Source organism: Sceloporus undulatus, chromosome 6 (genome assembly GCF_019175285.1).
Source record: "Sceloporus undulatus isolate JIND9_A2432 ecotype Alabama chromosome 6, SceUnd_v1.1, whole genome shotgun sequence".
In the NCBI taxonomy this organism is placed as follows: domain Eukaryota; kingdom Metazoa; phylum Chordata; class Lepidosauria; order Squamata; family Phrynosomatidae; genus Sceloporus; species Sceloporus undulatus.
The window spans coordinates 7,070,714-7,085,209 of NC_056527.1; the positions used below are offsets into that span (position 1 = coordinate 7,070,714).

Genomic DNA, 14,496 nt, shown 5'->3' on the forward strand with positions numbered 1-14,496 from the left:
TGTTGTAAGCCGCCCTGATCACAGGAAGGAGCGGGATAGAAATAAAAACTTTATTATTTATTATTTTATTATTATTCATGTATTTAAAAAATGTCATTTTAAAATATACCAATTTAAAAATCATGATGTAAAATTGACTGGGTAGACCAGCCGAAGGAGATGCATCTTCAATGCTGTTTTAAATGCTGTCTGTGTTTTCAGCTGTCGAATCTCTTCCAGCAGGTCATTCCACAGTCTGGGGGTAGCAGACGAAAACAGTATATAAGTTTTTTAGTCTGAAACTTTCCATAGTGGCAGAATTCAAAGATATAGCCATGTTAGTCTGTAGAATCAGCATGCAGAGAGATCTTGTAGCACCTTTGAAAGAAAGAAGTTGGCAGCATGAGTTTTTGAAGACTTAAATCTACTTCCCCAGATGCATTAGGTTTTAATGTCTACGAAAGCTCATGCTGCCTACTTCTTTCTTTCAGTTAGGTCCAAAACACACTGCAGAAATAATCTAGTGTGAGACTGCTTTAACTGTAGTTTTGTGAGACATTTAGCCTTCTCTGTCAGAGAGCTTTGGTGCCATAATAAACTACAATTCCTAGGATTCCCTAGCACTGAACCAGGGCAGTTAAAGTGGTCTCAAACTGGATTATTTCTGCAGTGTGTTTTGAAACTTAGTCTCAAAGTTGCTACAAGATTTCTCTACATAATGATTCTGCAACTGTTTGTAAAGTGCCATGTACATGGATGTCATTATATAAATAAACCATGACAATAATAATTATAACCCCACAGGATGGCGCCTTGAGAGTTAAAGTGCTGTCAAACTGATTTCATTCTGCAGTGTGGCTATACTCTGGGGCATGCTGGGAGCTGTAGTCCCAAGAAGTCACTTTCCCCAGCTCTGTGCTTGGCTCCTTCCAGCATCTCCTGCTCCCTTCCATTGCCTGAAGCTTGATCACAGCTTGCCTGCTGTCCAAAGTGGAAATAATGATTCATCGAGACTGAAGCTGACCTATTGAGAAACTATGGAGAAACAGACCTGCTTGCCAAGAAAGATATTTGAGGCCCTCGCTATGAGGTTGAAGTGCTTCCAAGTGGGAGCAGAGCATGGCAAACTGAACCACTCTTTCCAGCAATCCTGGCACTGCAGCTATCAAGGCGCTCCATCTGCTGTGTTTACTATTATGTTGGGCACAAATATTCATGTTGCTAGGCAGTATTCAGGGCACCAGTAATAGAAAGTGCTTTGTAGGACAAGGTCCTGTGTGAAGTACAAACACTTCATGTTGTTTGTACTCTGGTCTGTTTTTAACTCCTTCGGCCAGAGAAGTCTGACGCCAGGCAACATTACCCATCCAGAGGCTGGTACTTGGCATTGCAAAGGCTATGTCAAGAATTAAGTGAGTCTGCCAGGTATAAAAACTTTCTAACACTCATTCAGTGCTTAATATCAAACATCCTGCATGCTATAGATCTTGCACAGGTCTGTAGTAAAGGATTGGTTGCCATGGAATTGAATGTTCTGGCATCAGTGGTATTGATTGCATTTTTGAACGATCGGTTTCGAGAGGTACTAAGCGCCACTTGTTTATATATATAAAACTGGATTTGAGAACCGCTTTTTCCCTTCTCTTTCTGGAGAGTTTGGTTATGGATGAGAAAGAGATTAACAATGCTGGCCCGTATTCTACATCACATTTGTTGTTGTGTACCTTCAAGTCACTTCAGACTTATAGTGACCTTATCATGGTGTTTTCTTGGCAAGATTTGTTCAGAGTGTATTTGCCTTTGTCTTCAGAGGGAGTTTTGCCATTGCCTTCTTCTGTGGCTGAGAGAGTGTGACTTGCCCAATGTCACCCAGTGGGTTCCATGGCTGAGCTGGGAATCGAACCCTGGCCTCCAAAGTCATAGTCCTAAACTCAAACCACTACACCACACTGTTTCTCTGATGGCACTGCATTTACTTACAAATACCATAACTAAGTAATGGCTCCTTGCCCGACTTTATTCCCGAAACCTATTTTACCAGGTAGCAGCAGCCACATGGGGAGATGGAGGTCTGTTCAGATGGCAATCAGGGCGCAGGAGGAGGACATTTCTACTCTCCAGCAGGCAAGGATGTGACAATCAGAAGCAGGACCCCTATTACAATTGCTTGTTGCAGCTTTGCTCACTTGTGGAAGAGAGTGGAAACATCGTCCCCTGCACCCTGATCATCAGCACAACAGACCTCCATCTCTCCATGTAGCTTCTGCCTGGCAAAGTAGGCATGAGAGGGCATTTACAATTATGGCCATAGTGCCACAATCGTGACTGCATAGTCTTAGTGAATATAGGGCTTATGAATCTGTGATACAGAATTAGAAAATACTAGCCTTTATGAAATCACTTCTTTTCCCTCTCTCTGCCTCTTGTTTACGATTTGTCTGTTGGATTTGTGAACACAGAATAATGTGTGTGTGTTGTCTGTTAACAATGCAGTTACAATGCTGATTGCAATCTGTACACGTCTTGATAAAGACCACTAGGACAGTTTTAATGCTTTGACATTTACTTACGTACTTAGTAGTGCTGAATGGCTGTTTTTCATGTGTTAGGACATTCTGTATCCCTGTGTATATTCACTCTTCTCTTTGGCAATAAATACAGAAAACAAAATCATTTGTGAAAAAGTAGGTTTTCTGCAAAACAATTAAAAAATGGCTAGCATCCTGTTTGATAGAGGTTAAATCTCCTTTATCTGAAATGGTTGGGACCGAGGGTGTTTTGGTTTTTAGATTTATTATTATTATTTTGGAATACCTGTATTTGCATATGGATACATAATGAGATATCTTGGAGATGAGACCCAAATCTAAACATAAAATTCATTTATTTTTCATATACACCTTGTACACATAGGCTGAATTTTAAACAGTATTCTAAATAGTTTTGTGCACAAAACAAAGCTTATGTACACTGAATCATCAGAAAGCAAAGGTGTCACTATTTCAGCCACCCATGAAAAAGGTTTTGGTTTTTGGAATGTTTCACATTTTGTAAACCTGATTTCCGCAAAGGGGGTTTGCCTTGGCGGTGGCTGAGAGAGTGCAACCTGCACAAGGTCACCCAGTGGGTCTCCATGGCTAAGTTGGGATTCGAAACCTGATCTCCAGAGTCATAGTCTAACACTCAAAGCACTACATCCATATTGATATTATTATAAATTAGTAGCTATGAATTTGGGTGGCCCCACTAGCTGCCTTTGACCCTGAAATCTGGATTCACACATAAATATTTTAGAATCAGAAGCAGCTGATAGCTTCCATGTTAGCAGGGTGGTCTATAGCATCTGACTTTTAGTCCAGAAAGATCCACATATAATAATAATAATAATAATAATAATAATAATAATAATAATAATAATAATTTATTTTTATCCCGCTTTTCCAATGATCAAAGCGGCGCACAGATTAGACAAAAGTACATCGAAGTAAAAAACGATAAAAACAGCATTTAAAAACAATAACAATACACTAACAGGGCCAGCTGAGTGGGGGATCCATAAACATTGCAAGGTCATTAACAGAAGGGGTGAGCCATAGAGTAACATCTCATGGGGAGAAGGCTTGAGAAAAGAAGAAGGTCTTTAGATTCTTCTTAAACAGATCTAAAGATGTGGTGGAGCGGAGCTCATCCAGGAGATTGTTCCATGTTTTGGGGGCCGAGATAGAGAAGGCCCGTTGTGAGGTCCTAACATATTGTACTGTTGGGACCTCCAATAAATTCTTCCCTGCCGACCTGAGTGTGCGGGGCGGATTATATGGAGAGAGGCGGTCCTCCAAGTACCCTGGGCCCAAGCCATTTAGGGCTTTATAGGTCATTACCAACACCTTGTATTGAGCCCGGAAACAAATAGGCAGCCAGTGAAGATCTTTCAAGATAGGTGTTATGTGGTCTGACCTGGAGCATCCAGCGACCAATCTCACTGCCATATTTTGCACTAACTGTAGCTTCCAGGTTTGGTACAAGGGTTGCCCCATGTAGAGCGCATTACAGAAATCCACATCAATCTGCATCATCGGCAATGTGAATAAGCTTCCAAATCAATTTGGATCGCTCTGTATCATTCAAAGGAAAGGAGGCAGCTCCATTTTATCCTGTAACGATGGCATGTTTGAATAACACAAGGGTTAAAATGACTTGGAGAGATTCAGGAACCCAAAACATAATGGAACAATAATCCCAATATGCATCAGTGTGGCGATCTACATCTTCTTGGTGCAAAAAAATGACTGTGAATACCCCCGTAGATTCACTTCCAGCCAGCTCATCCACAGTCACGACTAGGGAGCATTCCCTTATAGGAAGTCTAAATTCCAATAATCCTAAATGATGGCTGGGGAATTCTGGGAGCTGTCGCCCAAAACCAAAACAAAAAATGGCCACCTTTCAAGCTCTGCTCCACTTTTCTCCAGGACGTCTGCACTATGATGGAAGGAGAACCCTGGGGAAACTCTATCTAGGCCACCGCCACCAGTCAGCGTGTTTTCTGTTTTGTTGTCTAGCCACGTAAAGGCCTTTGAAGAATGTGTGACAGGCACATTTTAAGCATCTAAAAATAAGCCCAGCCATGAATACATAGCAAGCTGGCATCTCACTCTGGTCACTTTGAAGGAGAGATATCCAGATCAGGCCAGTGAGGGATTCCTGTTGATTCTGAAATTAAGTTTCTTTTAAGCGTCACTAAAAGTTCCTCGTAGCAGTGACTGTTCCTACACAGAGAGAAGGGAATCAGGGCTATTCTATCAGCTCCATTCAAAAAACAAAATGGCTTTTGCTCTTACATATTTATAGGATGCTTTTCACTTTACTCCCATATGGGGCCTAAAGCATAGGGTTGCCATAATTGTCCACTATTACCAGGGACAAAATATAGGACGTAAAGCATTTCACACCCCGTCTTAAGAGAATACAGCTAAAAACAGTCTGAAATACAAAAATTAAAAAAGAATTAAGCACAATCCACTTAAAAGAAAAAATTAAGACAGTTAAAAGTGCAAAGTCGAAGGCTTTCATGGCTGGCATCCATAACTTTTTGTGGGGTTTTTGGGTTATGTGGCCATGTTCTAGAAGTGTTTATTCCTGACATTTCACCAGCTTCTGTGGCTGGCATCTTCAGAGAAGTTAAAAGTGCGTTGAAACCTATAGGTTGCACTATCCCAACCAATTAAAAGCTGGCTTCTTGTTGTTGTTGTTGTTGTTGTTGTGTGCCTTCAAAATGTTTTCTGACTTATGGTGACCCTAAGGTGAACCTATTATGGGGTGTCACCAAACTATAAAGCCCAGAATTCCAGATCATTGGGACATGGCAGTTAAAGCTGTGTTATCTCTACAGTGCAAATTGGACCCAAGTGGTTTGCACAAAGCTACTTGCGGTGTTGAGGGGAGATCTAAACCAGAAAATTCTGTGTATGAAGCTCATGGTCAAGGCCTGGTGCTATAGCATCTCTCCATCAATGGCACATCTGTGGCAATCTCTCAGCCTCCTCTGGGAATGGTGCACTGGCCAAGATGAGGGAGCTTTCAGTATCCCTTTTTGGGAGATTTATGTTAGGCTGTTCCTTGTGTGACTGTCAGCAGCTAGAGAAGATGCTTCCCCTTCTGATACCGCTTTCCCAGTAATTAAGATCAGTTTTGACCTTTGGCTTTGCGTGAATCATTATTCAGGGTGTGCGTTCCTTCTCTCTTTCTCTCCTTGACTGAAAGGCAACCCTCTTCTGTAATAAAGTCTGCTAAAAGCCCAACAGCTTCCCTGTCTGATTTGTGACCTTAGCAGGTGCCCACTGAGGACTGGCCACTTGTTAATTTTAGTTGATGATCATGATTTGCATTTGAGCGAGGCTACTGCTCAGGCACTTTCAGGGTCACGGGCATGTTATTCCAGGAACTAAGGGCCTTTACGGTTGCAGTAATGCTAGCTGGCAAATGATTGGCAATAAATAATAAGCCCATCTGGGAAGGGAAGAAAAGGCAGCTGGATGAGAAATGAGCCCATTCATTAGCTACGATTGCATATCTCAAGGATCAAGGGGTGGAGGCAAGGATGGAGTTTATGGGGAGGGAAGAAGAATCTAGCAGGCTCAGTGGTGCAAAGGAAAGCTGAAATCTTTGCTCTGGTTCAGTTCCTTAAGAAATGTCGCTGAGTTCCTATAGCGTACCCTCCAAGTGTTCTGATTTGGCTGGGACTGCCCCAATTAATTCTTCGTCCTCCCACTTTTTTAATGTGTCCCAGGTTTTTTTTTAAGTGTCCCTCCTACTCCCTCTCTCACCCTTTTCTTCAGCTTACTTCAGTTTCTGCAAACTGAGTTCCAAAGGCAAAACTAACTTGCATTCAATAATCCCAGGAGGGGCAGAATCATGTCCTTTCCAGTTGGTTCAAGCAAAAACAAACTGCAGCAGCCTCTCCTAGCTTTTATGTTCTTACTCAGATAACTTTTGTTTTATTTATCTATTTATTTATTGGATTTATATCCCACATTTCTCCCAAAATGGGATTTAAAGTGGCAAATATTTGCCACCTTGTCTGTACTCTAATGTTGCATGGCCACACATGCCCTGGTTTTCATCTGTGAAATGTTAAGAGGGCATGCTGTAGGCTGTGCCAGTGCAGAAACACACTCAGCCAGCATGGTGCATTCAGGATAGGACTCTGGGTTAGATATCCCAGCCTGGGATATCTGGAAGGTGCCCAGTGCAAGAGAAGGACTCAGTTTCTGCAGTAATGTGAAGTAATACACCTTGCCATCAAAACTGAGTTTCCCTGTAATGCTGTAGTGTTCACTCCACAGAAGAAGTTAGAAAAGCTGCCTTGAGTCCCTATATTGGGAGAAATAATAAGATATAGTAATAATAATAATAATAATAATAATAATACATGCACAGCCGGTGTGGTGTAGCAATTGAGTGTTGGACTAGGACTAGAAGCCTCATCGCATGTCAAAAGTAAGCTGAGACGCAGCAAGAGAGAGAGAGAAAAGCAGCTTTTGGCTTTCTTCTTTGCATGCACTTTTGTTCTCTTCTCATGGGAGACAGTTGTAAAAGCACACCTTTTGTCATGCTGGAAAAATCTGTTTGGCAAAAGGCACGCTTTTACAACCATCTCCCTCTGGAAGAAGAAAGGAAGTGCTACGACATCATGTGGAGAGGAAAGCAGAAAGCCGCTTCTGCCTTGCTACATCTCAGCTTACTTTTGACATGTGATAAGGCTCTAGGAATAGATGTGGCAACCTCTACTTGGGTGACTTGACAAGGAAGCCCCATAGCAGCTGCTCTGAAGTTCCAGCTAGAAGGCTGGACCTAAGCTTTACTTCTGAGATGGGCTGAGCAAGATTAATCCCTCCAACCCACAAACACCCACAAGCTAGGGAATTTGAGGAGTTGTAGTCCACACAGTTATCTTTTCCCAGCTGTGGTTTTTACTTGGCAGGTTTGATGCAACCACCCTCTGCTGCAGGAGATGATGGCTTGTGTGTTTGTCCCAGCTTTGAAGAATAGGGCCAAAGATGTGGTGTTAATCTGCAGATAACACCAGGAAAGAAATCCTTATAGGTGGGCACTGTGGAGGTCTCCTTCCAAAGCCAGGTGCTCATTCATTTATATGGAGGTGTTGATGCTTTGATGGATTATCTAAATAAAGAGAGGAAAGTATGCTTTATTGGAACTACATTTTGCTTCACATGGTTATATACAGATGGATGAGCTGTCACCAGTTTGCTCCACACATTCCTTGCATTATAAGCTTAGCTGAATCAGCTTCACCTCCCCCCAACTTTGTTGTTGTCGTTGTTGTGTTTGTGGAACACTTTTTTAAAAAAAAATCAGAAAACATGGCAAGTAATTTTACAGTGTACAACACAGTGTACATCACGTACTCTCCAACATTTCACAGACAAAAACCACAACACATATGGCCAAGCGACATCAGAATATGGTCAAAATGGCAAAGGTTATTAATGAGGAAGAATACACAAGCCAGGAAAGGCTGCAGCAGTTTGTTTTTGTATGAACCTACTGGGAAGGGCACAGTTGCAGCTCCTCCTCTCCTCTCCCCACTGCTGAACTAATGCAATACACACTTCTTTTGCACTCTAAACTCAGTAAGCTGAGAACAACAGGAGATAGCGGGAAGAGGAGAGGAAAACCAAGATGTTTTAAAAGCTGCTGGAAAAGTAGGAGGGTAAAAAATTAATTGGGGACTACCCTTGCCAAACCAGGACAGTTAGAGGGTATATTCATAGCAGAATTCATCATCTGCTTAATGGAATGCATATAAAGGGGGAGAAACAACACATGACTAGGCCATGACTGGTATGAAATCCAAACATATCCCTTGAGGTTCTGTATTGTGACAAAACTGATTGTACAATAAGTGCCTGTTCTCTTGGTATTTCCATACCAATCCAAGGAGTCGTAAGCCTTCCCCCTTCCTGAGTGCATGGAGTGACTTCCCTTGAATCAGTCAAATCCTCCTTGGGTTGTATGGTGCATTGACTGATCAAGAGGGTTAATTTGGAGCCAACTGATGGACAAGGGCTAAGTCAAAATATCTAGTGGAATGAGGATTATGTTAGCATGTATCAAGGCTGACCCTCTCAATGTCGCTGAACTCCAGCTCCCATCAACCCTTGCCAGCATGGTCAATAGTAGGGAACACTGAGAGCTGCAGTTCAGCAACCTCTTCAGGGGTGGATGTTGATCTTTCCCAACCTATATGGAAACTGGTGTTTGGCAATGTCAACAAAAGGCCATGTACGATGTAGAGAAGATTTTATTAGAATCAACTCTGTAATCGGTGAGAAGGTCTACATACCTAATTGCTTGTCTACACTAGCCAGAAGACTCCAGGCTGCTCCAGAAATATTCTGTCCCCAGAGCTGCTCCAGATTCCCCATTACTTCCGCACTGTGTAGCAATGCTGTCTACACATGCATCCCGCTGTGCCACCACACTATGATTCTGTGATCCTTCCACAGCTTTGTGTTTTTAAGTATCTCATTCTGGTGCAGAGGCCCAAAGCCTACCAGCTTGTCTACTTTGGCCACTCATGACCCTTTCCGCTGGGCCAGCATGAGTCACAATCCCTTCCTTTAGAAACTGAACATGGACAAGATGGAGTTGTTGTGAGCAGAAGTACAGCCTGTCTTGCAGCCACGGACCTAAATAGCTTCTTTTTAATATGAACAGCAGGTGACCAGAGTGGGATTTTTTGGGTTGTGTTTTCCTTAAGTTACTCACTCGCCATCTCCCCCGCCTTCCTCTCGCCCATGCAAGTCTCTCCTGCTTTTATTGTTTAACAAAACACCACATTATACTTGAGGCAAAGTAGAAGCACTTCCAAACAGAAGGCTCATTATAAAAGGAGAGACTCCCGCCTCCCCTTCACTAGGCATGAGATAACCTTCATTTCCAAGTCTCAGGGTTTTTCAAAAACAGGGTTCTTTTGACAGGAGAAAAACAAAGGCCAAGATATCAAAGCATTCCCATTTTGCTTTTTTAAAGTGCCTCTCCCAATCTCTCTGCATCGCCGCCATGTTTAGTATAGCAAAATGCTCCAAGCAGAGTTTCAAAAATAGTTTGATGTGGCAATTGTCTGTTCACAGAGCGGGATGCATTTCCCAGATCTGAAGGTCTGTTCTTTCTTCTCCGGTCCTGTGAGCCAAGGGGAGGAATCTCAGGGCAAGAGTATTGTTTTGAAAAGAGTGTGTGGGTGTGTGGGTGTCCTTTCTTAGAAATGTTTATATTTCAAATTTTGAATTACCTACTGTAGTTGATACTAAGATATCATGCTTAATAATATCACTAGGGACTGCATCCCTATAATATAACCAAGGAGCATTCCTTGGCAATGGAATTTGGCCTTAAAATTTCAGGAGCTGGATGGTCCTAACCAGGAAATCCTAGAACTGGAGCAGTCATGGAGCACAAGCCTGATTGCAACCTTAGCTATGCCCTATGCATATTAGAAATTCAGCAAAAGGTGTAACATGGCTACAGGGACAGTGGGTCCTCCATATCCAGAGATTGCCCCATCCACAATCTGAATTAACCCCCCCACACACACACACGCACACACACAAAGCAAACCTTGATTTGCCATTTTTCATAAGAGACACCATTTTACTATGTTACTGTATATAATTGGACTTCGGCATCCACAGATCTGAACAAATCTTGCCAAGAAAACCCCATGATAAGCATGCCTTAGGGTCACTGTAAATGGGAAACTACTTGAAGGCACACAACAACAACCCCAAGTGAGAAAAATAATTTCCTTCTTTTCACCTTAATCTGGGAATAGCCTCTTTGGCTAAGATTTCTGTCTTAATTCCCAAACAGGGAAATGTGTTCATTCTCTCTCTCCCTCTCCTTCTCTTTCTTTCTTTATCCCTCTATGTTTGTATATCTTGCTTTAGCCAACTGTGGTGGACATCAAATACATAACACTCAATGACTTGACAGGAGGCCATACCCAGGTTTCAGTTTAGGAGCCAGAAACCTTTCTTGTTGTGTGCCTTCACTGTCATTTTTGACTTATGGCAACACATAGGCAAACCTTTCACAGTGGTTTTTTTGGTCAGGATTTGTGAAGAGAGCAATGCAAGATTTGTTTGCTTTCCTCTGAAGCTGAGAAAGCATGACTTGCCCAAGGTCACCCAGTGGGTTTCCATGATTGAACAGGGATTTGAACCCTAATCTCCAGAGTCATAGGAAGGTAAAATTAAAAATAGCACACAGTAGATCCTCTGCTTTTTATCCTCTGAATGGTTTTGATGCTTCCACATTATTTTACAGCTTGAGGAATCTGACGGCAGATACTGCAGAGTGGCACATTATTGCCCCACCATGTATATTCAAACTCTCATTCCTGACCTGCAACAAAGTCTTTGCAAAGTCCTCTCTTGCTCTTTTCAACCAGCGATGCTATTTGTGGTCAAGGCACCCTGTCTCCCTAACAGATGCCGATGGAGGCTGAGGACCTGTCGGAAAGATGAGTCCCTTGCAGTTGACTGCCAGAGCATGGAGAGAGGTCTCAGATGGCCATCCAAGGATGCTGGAATGGCACCTGATGCTGAAAGATTACGTCAGCTCCAGAGCGGGTGAAGTACTGAAAATAGTCTTCGGTCCTGGCTTGGACTTATGGGCAGGAGAATTTTTATTAAAAGATGTTAATCTGCAAAATCAGTATCTAAAGAAATCTTGTAGCACCTTTGAGACTAACTGAAAGAAAGAAGTTGGCAGCAGGAGCAACTTCTTTCAGTTAGTCTCAAAGGTGTTAAAAGTTCCCTAATTTTATGTTCACATTAACCCTGTAAGAGAGGCTAGCCTGAGAGGTATTCACCTGGATTTTGCTGGTTAGTCCCAACTAGAATAAACCAACTGAATTTGTGAGATTTATCTGTGTGTTGACTCAGTATTCAACAGCTGACTCCACAGGTCTTATTGGGAATAACCAGTAGAATCCAGGCCATTGACTGGCCAAAGATGACTCCATAAACCCCATAGTCCCACATTTAACTAGAATTGGATAGAATTGCTTATTTAATTGTTTCTTTTAACTTTGGCAAATAAAGCTTTTAGCTGGACTTCTAAAGTCCGTAATCTGCTTTGAGTCCCTTGTTGGGAGAAAGGCAGGATATAAATTAAATAAATAAATAAAGTCCCAGAAAGATGGCTGCCTTTCATCCAGGTTTCCCAGACTGAAAGGCCTAGCACACTTTTTCCCCCTTAACTGAGCAGCCATCTGAAAAGTGCCTTATAAAATCTACAATGATATGGTCCACTGGCTCCAAAGGTATGCTGTTGCTCAGAGGAAAAACATAAATTCACATCTCCCGAAAATGAATAATTGAGGAAAAGTCATAAAGATGGTGGCGGGGGGGGGGGGGGATTAACCTAACTCTCGAGACTGCAAGCCAGCCATTCCTGTAGAGTAACCATGTTATGAGAATGGATGAGAAGCCTCCGACATAAAGTAGTAATGAAGTACAGGGCCAGAATTTCTGGCCAGGCGCTGGGGAGCAATATCGATGATGGACATCAATCTCTCACAAGGTGAATGCCAGCAATGGCACTAAGGTGAAGGTAGAAACGCTTCCCATTAATAGGGTACTGGTGAGGGGCAGAAGCAGCCTGATGTATTGCAGAGGCAATTGCTGCAAGGAGGAAATATAAAAGTTAATGCAAAAACTGAAATGCTTCTCTTCTCCTTTCCCAATCCCCCTGCCCCAGCATCCTTTCTTTGCAAGAATCTGAACTTACAAAATTAAGTTTGACTAGTCATGTCTTGATCAAAATATACCCCACCCCACCCCCAGAAACCTGATGTGTTATTATGTTGATGAACAGTAGCATGTGGAAATAACCCATTAAGTTTAACTTAGTGTAGCTAGTATGGTGTAGTGGTTTCAGTGTTGGATTATGACTCTGGAGACCAGGGTTCAAATTCAGCTTGGCCATGAAAAGCCACTGGGTGACCTTGGGCAAGTTGCACTCCTTCAACCTCAAATGAAAGCAAAAGCAAACCCTCTCCGAACAAATTTTGCCCAGAAAACCCTATTTTCCATAAGTCAGAAATGACTTGAAGGAACACAGCAGCAGCAATGACCACCTGCGTAAATCTGGCAGTTGGACAGATAAGCACACCTATAGTCCACATGGACTGGAAGCAGAAAGTCAGACCAATCCCAAGGTTTACATCAGGTGAGCTGGTGAAGAATGGTGGGAGCTGCAGCCCTTCAACACATGGAAGGGTTGCATGATTCCCACCCTTAACTTAGCAACATATGAAATTTGTCCCCAGGGGGAAGGATGCAATCTTAAGGGCACTTTACATGGAAGTAAATCTAGAGTTTAGCTTCCCAATGGCTATTCTGAAATCTGGAGTTAAAAATGTCACTTTTCTATGCCCTGGATTAATCTTGTTGAATGAATTAGGACATTTGTCCAAGACAACGTGCTGAGGACCCTAGTGCACCATTGTTCCATTTTTTAAATATTTGCCATTTAATTCATAGAGACATGCCTTTGAGTAGATGTGCATAAGCTCTTGTGGTAAGAAGCATTTCCACAGAATATCAGAAGTGCACATGTCACCTCTGAGCACAGTTCAGCTTGTCTATTATTTTCACTGAACATAACCTTTTAGCGGCATAATTATACCTTATATTTTTAGAGGGTTTTTTCCCCTTAAAAAGGTTTTGTTCTGGTGCTTTTTTCCACTGCTTTCAAAATTATGCTGTTTACAAAAATGGGTAGAAGCTGACAGTGAAGTCAACTTAGATCAAGGACAGAGGTTTTTGCATGTGTCACGTATGGCCATATCTACACTGCTGAGTTACCTGACCTTACTGGCAATCTCTCACCTCAGAGATCCCTGGGATCTGTAGTTCTGTGAGTGAGGAGAAGCAATTTGGAATGTTATGGGAAGGGGAACAGAAGTGAGGGTCAGCTTGATCATAGGGGCTGAATCCTTACATCATGTTTCCAGAGTGCAAAGCCACATCAGCACTGCAGATATAATCCAGTTTGACACCACTTTAACGACCAAGGCTCCATCCTATAGAATCCTGGTATTTGTAGTTTGTTGTGGCACTGGAGCTCTCTGACAGAAAAGGCTAAATGTCTCACAAAAATACAGTTCCTAGAATTCTAAGCATTGAGTCACGAAAATTAAGGCAGTGTCAAACTAGATAATTTCTGCAATGCAGATGCACCCTAAATCACCATTCACATAGTTACATGGTAATTGTGCTAGACTACAGTTCTGCTGAATACCTATTACTTTGTGTAACTGATGGTATATCTGCTGGTGTGCCTGTTTATCATCCCATTGTGCAATGAGGAATCCACAGTGGTCGTTTTTGCGATCTCAGTGAATCAAATGGTACACTGGAGGAACTGACAAATACTTATGCATTATCTAAGGATACTCAACAGTATCTGACTCAATGGCCCTATTATGTGGCTGTTCTTGTTGTTGTGTGCTCTCAAGTCCTTTCCAATTTATAGTGACTCCGTATCATGGAGTTTTCTTGGCATGATTTGTTCAGAGGAGGTTTGCCATTGCCTTCCCCTGAGGATGAGAGTATGTGACTTGCCCAAGGTCACCCAGTGGGTTTCAGGGCCGAGTAAGGAATCGAACCCTGGTCTCCAGAGTCATAGTCGAACACTCAGACCACTATGCCATGCTGGACTAAAACAGTATTTAGGACCAAGTGAAATTGATACATTTGTGACAGAGTATGCTTGCAATCACTAACTGAATATATCCATTGCACAGCAACCCCAAAAGTTGAACCACATCTGTAAGGAAACTTACACAAGCATTTGTCACCAACAGGATTCTAGCCAAGAGTGTGGCTTGCCTGGATAAAAGTAATAGTTCTCAGGGACCCCAGAAGAAAAAAAAAAAGATACCCATATATATATATATATATGAATCACAGCTTTAGGGGCCATACTTCT

The 14,496-nt window shown here is 42.3% G+C and overlaps 1 protein-coding gene across 1 annotated transcript in view; it reads left to right on the top strand.

Annotated features, from left to right (window-relative positions):
- Window positions 1-11,006, top strand: part of LOC121935162 (7-alpha-hydroxycholest-4-en-3-one 12-alpha-hydroxylase-like) — a 24,790-nt gene extending 13,784 nt beyond the window's left edge. The window contains exon 2 of the mRNA XM_042476362.1: window positions 10,825-11,006. The gene's annotated coding sequence lies outside the window, so the exon portion shown is untranslated. The remainder of the gene's footprint in view (window positions 1-10,824) is intronic.
- The last annotated feature ends 3,490 nt before the right edge of the window (window positions 11,007-14,496 follow it).